Raw genomic sequence first — 12,447 nt, 5'->3', positions numbered from 1 at the left:
CCAGGATGTGGCCAACAAGCATGCGAAAAATGCGAAAGTATGAGCCACATCAGGGCAAATCCCAGACCTAAACGTGAACTTACCGGTGTTATACTTTAAAATATTGATCGAGGTCAGGTTTAATTGACTGTTTAGTGTGGTTCCACATTACTGCACAATCCCAACCAGAAAAAGCCAAGGATCTGGCCAACAAGCATGCGAGAAATGCGAAAATATGTGCCAGATGACAGCAAATACCAGACCGAGCACAAACCTAAACGGTGTTTTCCTCCTAAATATTGATCGAAACCAATTTGAATTGGCTGTTTCAGCCTGTTACCGCATTACTGCGTGACCCAAACGAGAAGGAAACACAGGATCTGGCCAAGAAGTATGCGAAAAGTGCGAAAGTATGAGGCAGATGAGGGCAAATCCCAGACCTAAACATGAACTAACCGGTGTTATACTTTAAAATATTGATCGAGGTCAGGTTTAATTGACTGTTTAGTGTGGTTCCACATTACTGCACAATCCCAACCAGAAAAAGCCCAGGATCAGGCCAACAAGCATGCGAGAATTGCGAAAGTATGAGGCAGATGATTGCAAATACCAGACCTAACACAAACCTAAAAGGTGTTATCCTCTAAAATATTGATCGAAACCAAGTTGAATTGACTCTTTCAGTGTGGTACCACATTACTACGAGATCCAAACCAGAAAAAGCCCAGGATCTGGCCAACAAGTATGCGAAAAGTGCGAAACTATGAGCCTGATGATTGCAAATACCAGACCTAACACAAACCTAAAGGGTGTTATCCTCTAAAATATTGATCGAAACCAAGTTGAATTGACTGTTTCAGTCTGGTACCATATTACTACGTGATCCAAACTAGAAAAAGCCCAGGATGTGGCCAACAAGCATGCGAAAAATGCGAAAGTATGAGCCACATCAGGGCAAATCCCAGACCTAAACATGAACTAACCGGTGTTATACTTTAAAATATTGATCCAGGTCAGGTTTAATTGACTGTTTAGTGTGGTACCACATTACTACACAATCCCAACCAGAAAAAGCCCAGGATCTGGCCAACTGGCATGCGAGAAATGCGAAAGTATGAGGCAGATGATTGCAAGTACCAGACCTATCACTAACCTAAAAGGTGTTATCCTCTAAAATATTGATCGAAACCAAGTTGAATTGACTGTTTCAGTCTGTTACCACATCACTACGTGATCCAAACCAGAAAAAGCCCAGGATCTGGCCAACAAGTATGCGAAAAGTGCGAAACTATGAGCCTGATGATTGCAAATACCAGACCTAACAGAAACCTAAAGGGTGTTATCCTCTAAAATATTGATCGAAACCAAGTTGAATTGACTGTTTCAGTCTGGTACCACATTACTACGTGATCCCAACTAGAAAAAAGCACAGGATTTGGCGAACAAGTGTGCGAAGAATGCGAAAGTATGAGCCAGATGATTGCAAATACCAGACCTAAGACAAACCTAAAGGGAGTTATCCTCTAAAATATTGATCGAAACCAAGTTGAATTGACTGTTCCATTCTGGTACCACATTGCTGCGTGATCCAAACCAGAAAAAGCCCAGGATCAGGCCAACAGGTATGCGAAGAATGCGAAAGTATGAGACAGGTGAGGGCAAAACCCAGACCTAAACGTGAACCAACCGGTGTTATACTTTAAAATATTGATCGAAAACAGGATCAACTGACTGCTTCAGTGTGGAACCGCATTACTACGTGATACAAACCAGAAAAAGTCCAGGATCTGGCCAACAACCATGCGAGAAATGCGAATGTATGAGCCAGATCAGGGCAAATACCAGGTCTAACACAAACCTAATCGGTGTGATCCTCTTAAATATTGATCGGAACCAGGTTTAATTGACTGTTTCATTTTTGTACCACATTAGTGCGTGTTCCAAACCAGAAACAGGCCAGGATCAGGCCAACAGGTATGCGAAGAATGCGAAAGTATGAGCCAGATGATTGCAAATACCAGGCCTAACACAAACCTAAACGGTGTTATCCTCTTAAATATTGATCGAAACCAAGTTGAATTGGCTGTTTCAGCCTGTTACCGCATTACTGCGTGACCCAAACCAGAAAGAAAGACAGGATCTGGCCAACAAGTATGGGAAGAATGCGAAAGTATGAGCCACATCAGGGCAAATCCCAGACCTAAACATGAACTAACCGGTGTTATACTTTAAAATATTGATCCAGGTCAGGTTTAATTGACTGTTTAGTGTGGTTCCACATTACTGCACAATCCCAACCAGAAAAAGCCAAGGATCTGGCCAACAAGCATGCGAGAAATGCGAAAATATGTGCCAGATGACAGCAAATACCAGACCGAGCACAAACCTAAACGGTGTTATCCTCCTAAATATTGATCGAAACCAATTTGAATTGGCTGTTTCAGCCTGTTACCGCATTACTGCGTGACCCAAACGAGAAGGAAACACAGGATCTGGCCAACAAGTATGCGAAAAGTGCGAAAGTATGAGCCAGATGAGGGCAAATCCCAGACCTAAAGATGAACTAACCGGTGTTATACTTTAAAATATTGATCCAGGTCAGGTTTAATTGACTGTTTAGTGTAGTACCACATTACTACACAATCCCAACCAGAAAAAGCCCAGGATCAGGCCAACAAGTATTCGAAGAGTGCGAAAGTATGAGCCAGATGATTGCAAATACCAGACCTAACACAAACCGAACCGGTGTGATCCTGTAAAATATTGATCGAATCCAGGTTTAGTTGACTGTTTCATTCTGGAACCATATTACTACGTGATCCAAATCAGAAAATGCCCAGGATCTGGCCAAGAAGTGTGCGAAAAATGCGAAAGTAAGAGCAGGATGATTGCATTTACCAGTCCTAAGCGAGACCCAACCGGAGTTATCCGTTAAAATATTGATCGAAATCACGATCAACTGACTGCTTCAGTGTGGAACCGCATTACTACGTGATACAAACCAGAAAAAGCCCAGGATCTGGCCGATAAGTATGCGAATAATGCGAAAGTATGAGGCAGATGATTGCAAATACCAGACCTAACACAAACCTAAAAGGTGTTATCCTCTAAAATATTGATCGAAACCAAGTTGAATTGACTGTTTCATTCCGGTACCACATTACTACGTGATACAAACCAGAAAAATCCCAGGATCTGGCCAACAAGTATGCGAAAAATGCGAAAGTATGAGCCAGATGATTGCAAATACCAGGCCTAACACAAACCTAACTGGTGTTATCCTCTAAAATATTGATCGAATCCAGGTTTAGTTGACTGTTTCATTCTGGTACCACATTACTACGTGATACAAACCAGAAAAATCCCAGGATCTGGCCAACAAGTACGCGAAAAATGCGAAAGTATGAGCCAGATGATTGCAAATACCAGGCCTAACACAAACCAAACTGGTGAGATCCTCTAAAGTATTGATCGAATCCAGGTTTAGTTGACTGTTCCATTCTGGTACCATATTTCTACGTGATCCAAACTAGAAAAAGCCCAGGATCTGGCCAACAAGTATGCGATAAATGCGAAAGTATGAGCCAGATGAGTGCTAATCCCAGACCTAAACGTGAACTAACCGGTGTTATACTTTAAAATATTGATCAAAAACAGGATCAACTGACTGCTTCAGTGTGGAACCGCATTACTACGTGATACAAACCAGAAAAAGTCCAGGATCTGGCCAACAAGCATGCGAGAAATGCGAAAGTATGCACCAGATGATAGCAAATACCAGGCCTAACACAAACCTAAACGGTGTTATCCTCTTAAATATTGATCGGATCCAGGTTTAGTTGACTGTTTCATTCTGGTACCACATTACTACGTGACCCAAACCAGAAAAAGCCCAGGATCTGGCCAACAAGCATGCGAGAAATGCGAAAGTATGCACCAGATGATTGCAAATACCAGACCTGACACAAACATAAACGGTGTTATCATCGTCAATATTGATCGAATCCAGGTTTAGTTGACTGTTTCATTCTGGTACCATATTACTACGTGATCCAAACCAGAAAAAGCCCAGGATCTGGCCAGGAAGTATGCGAAAAATGCGAAAGTATGGGCCAGATGATTGGTTATACCAGTCATAGGCGAGACCCAACCGGAGTTATCCGTTAAAATATTAATCGAAATCAGGATCAACTGACTGCTTCAGTGTGGAACCGCATTACTACGTGATACAAACCTGAAAAAGCACAGGATTTGGCGGACAAGTGTGCGAAGAATGCGAAAGTATGAGCCAGATGATTGCAAATACCAAACCTAACACAAACCTAAACGGTCCTATCATCCAAAATATTCATCGAAACCAGGTTTAATTGACTGTTTCATTCTGGTACCACATTGCTGCGTGATCCAAACCAGAAAAAGCCCAGGATCAGGCCAACAGGTATGCGAAGAATGCGAAAGTATGAGACAGATGAGGGCAAAACCCAGAACTTAACGTGAACCAACCGGTGTTATACTTTAAAATATTGATCGAAAACAGGATCAACTGACTGCTTCAGTGTGGAACCGCATTACTACGTGATACAAACCAGAAAAAGTCCAGGGTTTGGCCAACAAGTGTGCGATGAACGCGAAAGTATGACCCAGATGATTGCAAACACCTGGCCTAACACAAACCTAACCGGTGTTATCCTCTTAAATATTGATCGGAACCAGGTTTAATTGATTGTTTCATTCCTGTACCACATTACCGCTTAATCCAAACCAGATGCAGCCCAGGATCAGGCCAACAGGTATGCGATGAATGCGAAAGTATGAGACAGATGAGGGCAAATACCAGACCTAACACAAGCCTAAACGGTGTTATCCTCTTAAATATTGATCGAAACCAAGTTGAATTGGCTGTTTCAGCCTGTTACCGCATTACTGCGTGACCCAAACCAGAAAGAAACACAGGATCTGGCCAACAAGTATGGGAAGAATGCGAAATTATGAGCCCGATGACTGCAAATAGCAGGCCTCACACAAACCTAACCGGTGTGATCCTCTAAAATATTGATCGAAACCAAGTTGAATTGACTTTTTCAATCTGGTACCACATTACTACGTGATCCAAACCAGAAAGAAACACAGGATCTGGCCAACAAGGAGGCGAAGAATGCAAAAGTATAAGCCAGATGAGGGCAAATCCCAGACCTAAACGAGACCCAACCGGAGTTATCCCTTAAAATATTGATCGGGGCCACGTTTAATTGACTGTTTCAGTATGCTACCACATTACTACGAGATCCGAACCAGAAAAAGTCCAGGATCTGGCCAACAAGTGTGCGATGAATGCGAAAGTATGAGCCAGATGATTGCAAACACCAGGCCTAACACAAACCTATCCGTTGTGATCCCCTAAAATATTGATCGAATCCAGGTTTAGTTGACAGTTTCATGCTGGTACCACATTACTACGTGGTCCAAACCAGAAAAAGCCCAGGATCTGGCCAACAAGTTTGGGAAGAATGCGACAGTATGAGCCAGATGATTGCAAATTCCTGACCTAACACAAACCTAAAGGGTGTTATCCTGTAAAATATTGATCGAAACCAAGTTGAATTGACTGTTTCAGTGTGGTACCACATTACTACGAGATCCAAACCAGACAAAGTCCAGGATCTGGCCAACAAGTATGCGAAAAATGCGAAAGTATGAGCCAGATGATTGCAAATACCAGGCCTAACACAAACCTAATCGGTGTGATCGTCTAAAATATTGATCGAATCCAGGTTTAGTTGACTGTTTCATTCTGGTACCGTATTACTACGTGATCCAAACCAGAAAAAGCCCAGGATCTGGCCAACAAGCATGCGAGAAATGCGAAAGTATGAGCCAGATGATTGCAAATACCAGGCCTAACACAAACCTAATCGGTGTGATCGTCTAAAATATTGATCGAATCCAGGTTTAGTTGACTGTTTTATTCTGGTACCGTATTACTACGTGATCCAAACTAGAAAAAGCCCAGAATCTGGCCAACAAGAATGCAGACAATGCGAAAGAATGAGCCAGATGAGGGCAAATCCCAGACCTAAACGTGAACTAACCGGTGTTATACTTTAAAATATTGATCGAAAACAGGACCAACTGACTGCTTCAGTGTGGAACCGCATTACTACGTGATACAAACCAGAAAAAGTCCAGGATCAGGCCAACAAGCATGCGAGAAATGCGAAAGTATGAGCAAGATGATTGCAAATACCAGGTCTAACACAAACCTAATCGGTGTGATCGTCTAAAATATTGATCGAATCCAGGTTTAATTGACAGTTTCATTCTGGTACCACATTACTACGTGATACAAACCAGGAAAAGCCCAGGATCAGGCCAATAGGTATGCGAAGAATTCGAAAGTATGAGACAGATGAGGGCAAATCCCAGACCAAAACGTGAACCAATCGGCGTTTTTCTTGTTCGAGGTCAGGTTTAATTGACTGTTTAGTGTGGCACCACATTACTACACAATCCCAACCAGAAAGAGCCCAGGATCTGGCCAACGAGCATACGAGAAATGCGAAAGTATGCACCAGATGATAGCAAATACCAGGCCTAACACAAACCTAAACGGTGTTATCCTCTTAAATATTGATCGGAACCAGGTTTAATTGACTGTTTCATTTTTGTACCACATTAGTGCGTGTTCCAAACCAGAAACAGGCCAGGATCAGGCCAACAGGTATGCGAAGAATGCGAAAGTATGAGATAGGTGAGGGCAAAACCCAGACCTAAACGTGAACCAACCGGTGTTATACTTTAAAATATTGATCGAAAACAGGATCAACTGACTGCTTCAGTGTGGAACCGCATTACTACGTGATACAAACCAGAAAAAGTCCAGGATCTGGCCAACAACCATGCGAGAAATGCGAATGTATGAGCCAGATCAGGGCAAATACCAGGTCTAACACAAACCTAATCGGTGTGATCCTCTTAAATATTGATCGGAACCAGGTTTAATTGACTGTTTCATTTTTGTACCACATTAGTGCGTGTTCCAAACCAGAAAAAGCCCAGGATCTGGCCAACAAGCATGCGAGAAATGCGAAAGTATGAGCCAGATGATAGCAAATACAAGACCTAGCACAAACCTAACCGGTGTAATCGTCTAAAATATTCATCGAATCCAGGTTTAATTGACTGTTTCAGTGTGGTACCACATTACTACGAGACCCAACCCAGAAAAAGTCCAGGATTTGGCCAACAAGTGTGCGAAGAATGCGAATGTATGAACCAGATGATTGCAACTACCAGGCCTAACACAAACCTAAACGGTGTTATCCTCTTAAATATTGATCGAAACCAAGTTGAATTGGCTGCTTCTGTCACGAACCACACTACAATGTGATCCAAACCAGAAAACGCCCAGGATCTGGCCAACAAGTGTGCGAAGAACGCGAATGTATGAGCCAGATGATTGCAAATACCAGACCTAACACAAACCTAAACGGTGTTATCCTGTAAAATATTGATCGACACCAAGTTGAATTGACTGTTTCAGTGTGGTACCACATTACTACGAGATCCGAACCAGAAAAAGTCCAGGATCTGGCCAACAAGTATGCGAAGAGTGCGAAAGTATGAGCCAGATGATTGCAAATACCAGGCCTAACACAAACCTAATCGGTGTGATCGTCTAAAATATTGATCGAATCCAGGTTTAGTTGACTCTTTCATTCTGGTACCGTATTACTACGTGATCCAAACCAGAAAAAGCCCAGGATCTGGCCAACAAGCATGCGAGAAATGCGAAAGTATGAGCCAGATGATTGCAAATACCAGGCCTAACACAAACCTAAACGGTGTGATCCTCTAAAATATTGCTCGAATCCAGGTTTAGTTGACTGTTTTATTCTGGTACCGTATTACTACGTGATCCAAACTAGAAAAAGCCCAGGATCTGGCCGACAAGAATGCAGACAATGCGAAAGAATGAGCCAGATGAGGGCAAATCCCAGACGTAAACGTGAACTAACCGGTGTTATACTTCAAAATATTGATCCAGGTCAGGTTTATTTGAGTGTTTGGTGTGGTACCAAATTACAACACAATCCCAACCAGAGAAAGCCCAGGATCTGGCCAACAATCATACGAGAAATGCGAAAGTATGAGACAGATGATTGCAAATACCAGACCTACCACAAACCTAAACGGTGTTGTCCTCTTAAATATTGATCGAAACCAAGTTGAATTGGTTGTTTCAGTCTGGTACCACAGTACTGCGTGATCCAAACCAGAAAAAGCCCACGACCAGCCTAACAGGTATGCGAAGAATGCGAAAGTATGAGACAGATGAGGGCAAATCCTAGACCTAAACGTGAACTAAACGGTGTTATACTTTAAAATATTGATCGAGGTCAGGTTTAATTGACTGTTTAGTGTAGTACCACATTACTACACAATCCCAACCAGAACGAGCCCAGGATCTGGCCAACAAGCATACGAGAAATGCGAAAGTATGCACCAGATGATAGCAAATACCAGGCCTAACACAAACCAAAACGGTGTTATCCTCTTAAATATTGATCGGATCCAGGTTTAGTAGACTGTTTCATTCTGGTACCACATTACTACGTGATCCAGACCTGAAAAAGCCCAGGATCTGGCCAACAAGCATGCGAGAAATGCGAAGGTATGCACCAGATTATTGCAAATACCAGACCTAACACAAACATAGACGTTGTTATCCTCGTCAATATTGAGCGAATCCAGGTTTAGTTGACTGTTTCAATCTGGTACCATATTACTACGTGATCCAAACTAGAAAAGGCCCAGGATGCGGCCAACAAGCATGCGAAAAATGCGAAAGTATGAGCCACATCAGGGCAAATCCCAGACCTAAACGTGAACTTACCGGTGTTATACTTTAAAATATTGATCGAGGTCAGGTTTAATTGGCTGTTTAGTGTGGTTCCACATTACTACACAATCCCAACCAGAAAAAGCCCAGGATCAGGCCAACAAGCATGCGAGAAATGGGAAAGTATGAGGCAGATGATTGCAAATACCAGACCTAACACAAACCTAAAAGGTGTTATCCTCTAAAATATTGATCGAAACCAAGTTGAATTGACTGTTTCAGTCTGGTACCACATTACTACGTGATCCCAACTAGAAAAAAGCACAGGATTTGGCGAACAAGTGTGCGAAGAATGCGAAAGTATGATCCAGATGATTGCAAATACCAAACCTAACACAAACCTAAGCGGTCCTATCATCCAAAATATTCATCGAAACCAGGTTTAATTGACTGTTCCATTCTGGTACCTCATTGCTGCGTGATCCAAACCAGAAAAAGCCCAGGATCAGGCCAACAGGTATGCGAAGAATGCGAAAGTATGAGACAGGTGAGGGCAAAACCCAGTCCTAAACGTGAACCAACCGGTGTTATACTTTAAAATATTGATCGAAAACAGGATCAACTGACTGCTTCAGTGTGGAACCGCATTACTACGTGATCCAAACCTGAAAAAGTCCAGGATCTGGCCAACAAGTGTGCGATGAACGCGAAAGTATGACCCAGATGATTGCAAACACCTGGCCTAACACAAACCTAACCGGTGTTATCCTCTTAAATATTGATCGGAACCAGGTTTAATTAACTGTTTCATTTTTGTACCACATTAGTGCGTGATCCAAACCAGAAACAGGCCAGGATCAGGCCAACAGGTATGCGAAGAATGCGAAAGTATGCGCCAGATGATTCCAAATACCAGGCCTAACACAAACCTAAACGGTGTTATCTTCTTAAATATTGATCGAAACCAAGTTGAATTGGCTGTTTCAGCCTGTTACCGCATTACTGCGTGACCAAAACCAGAAAGAAAGACAGGATCTGGCCAACAAGTATGGGAAGAATGCGAAATTATGAGCCTGATGACTGCAAACACCAGGCCTCACACAAACCTAACCGGTGTGATACTCTAAACTATTGATCGAAACCAAGTTGAATTGACTTTTTCAATCTGGTACCACATTACTACGTGATCCAAACCAGAAAGAAACACAGGATCTGGCCAACAAGTAGGCGAAGAATGCGAATGTATGAGCCGGATGCGGGTAAATACCAGACCTAGACGAGACACAACCGGAGTTATCCTTTAAAATATTGATCGAGGCCACGTTTAATTGACTGTTTCATTCTGGTACCACATTACTACGAGACCCAAAACAGAAAAAGACAAGGATCTGGCCAACAAGTATGCGAAGAGTGCGAAAGTATGAGCCAGATGATTGCAAATACCACACCTAACTCAAACCTAACCGGTGTTATCCTCTAGAATATTGATCAAATCCAGGTTTAGTTGACTGTTTCATTCTGGTACCATATTACTACGTGATCCAAACTAGAAAAGGCCCAGGATGCGGCCAACAAGCATGCGAAAAATGCGAAAGTATGAGCCACATCAGGGCAAATCCCAGACCTAAACGTGAACTTACCGGTGTTATACTTTAAAATATTGATCGAGGTCAGGTTTAATTGGCTGTTTAGTGTGGTTCCACATTACTGCACAATCCCAACCAGAAAAAGCCAAGGATCTGGCCAACAAGCATGCGAGAAATGCGAAAATATGTGCCAGATGACAGCAAATACCAGACCGAGCACAAACCTAAACGGTGTTATCCTCCTAAATATTGATCGAAACCAATTTGAATTGGCTGTTTCAGCCTGTTACCGCATTACTGCGTGACCCAAACGAGAAGGAAACACAGGATCTGGCCAACAAGTATGCGAAAAGTGCGAAAGTATGAGCCAGATGAGGGCAAATCCCAGACCTAAACATGAACTAACCGGTGTTATACTTTAAAATATTGATCGAGGTCAGGTTTAATTGACTGTTTAGTGTGGTTCCACATTACTGCACAATCCCAACCAGAAAAAGCCAAGGATCTGGCCAACAAGCATGCGAGAAATGCGAAAATATTTGCCAGATGACAGCAAATACCAGACCGAGCACAAACCTAAACGGTGTTATCCTCCTAAATATTGATCGAAACCAATTTGAATTGGCTGTTTCAGCCTGTTACCGCATTACTGCGTGACCCAAACGAGAAGGAAACACAGGATCTGGCCAACAAGTATGCGAAAAGTGCGAAAGTATGAGCCAGATGAGGGCAAATCCCAGACCTAAACATGAACTAACCGGTGTTATACTTTAAAATATTGATCCAGGTCAGGTTTAATTGACTGTTTAGTGTGGTACCACATTACTACACAATCCCAACCAGAAAAAGCCCAGGATCAGGCCAACAAGCATGCGAGAAATGCGAAAGTATGAGGCAGATGATTGCAAATACCAGACCTAACACAAACCTAAAAGGTGTTATCCTCTAAAATATTGATCGAAACCAAGTTGAATTGACTGCTTCAGTCTGTTACCACATTACTACGTGATACCAACCAGAAAAAAACACAGGATCTGCCAACAAGTATGGGAAGAATGTGAAAGTATGAGCCAGATGATTGCAAACACCAGGCCTAACACAAGCCTAACCGGTGTGATCGTCTAAAATATTGATCGAATCCAGGTTTAATTGACAGTTCTATTCTGGTACCACATTACTACGTGATCCCAACTAGAAAAAAACACAGGATCTGGCCAACAAGTATGCGAAGAGTGCGAAAGTATGAGCCAGATGATTGCAAATACCAGGCCTAACACAAACCTAATCGGTGTGATCCTCTAAAATATTGATCGAAACCAAGTTGAATTGACTGTTTCAGTGTGGTACCACATTACTACGAGATCCAAACCAGAAAAAGCCCAGGATCTGGCCAACAAGTATGCGAAAAGTGCGAAACTATGAGCCTGATGATTGCAAATACCAGACCTAACACAAACCTAAAGGGTGTTATCCTCTAAAATATTGATCGAAACCAAGTTGAATTGACTGTTTCAGTCTGGTACCATATTACTACGTGATCCAAACTAGGAAAAGCCCAGGATGTGGCCAACAAGCATGCGAAAAATGCGAAAGTATGAGCCACATCAGGGCAAATCCCAGACCTAAACATGAACTAACCGGTGTTATACTTTAAAATATTGATCGAGGTCAGGTTTAATTGACTGTTTAGTGTGGTTCCACATTACTGCACAATCCCAACCAGAAAAAGCCAAGGATCAGGCCAACAAGCATGCGAGAAATGCGAAAGTATGAGGCAGATGATTGCAAATACCAGACCTAACACAAACCTAAAAGGTGTGATCCTCTAAAATATTGATCGAAACCAAGTTGAATTGACTGTTTCAGTGTGGTACCACATTACTACGAGATCCAAACCAGAAAAAGCCCAGGATCTGGCCAACAAGTATGCGAAAAGTGCGAAACTATGAGCCTGATGATTGCAAATACCAGACCTAACACAAACCTAAAGGGTGTTATCCTCTAAAATATTGATCGAAACCAAGTTGAATTGACTGTTTCAGT

The sequence above is a fragment of the Colletes latitarsis genome, chromosome 4 (assembly GCF_051014445.1).
Source record: "Colletes latitarsis isolate SP2378_abdomen chromosome 4, iyColLati1, whole genome shotgun sequence".
NCBI classification, from domain to species: domain Eukaryota; kingdom Metazoa; phylum Arthropoda; class Insecta; order Hymenoptera; family Colletidae; genus Colletes; species Colletes latitarsis.
The sequence above is the reverse complement of the archived record's forward strand: the minus strand, read 5'-3'. Positions refer to the sequence as shown.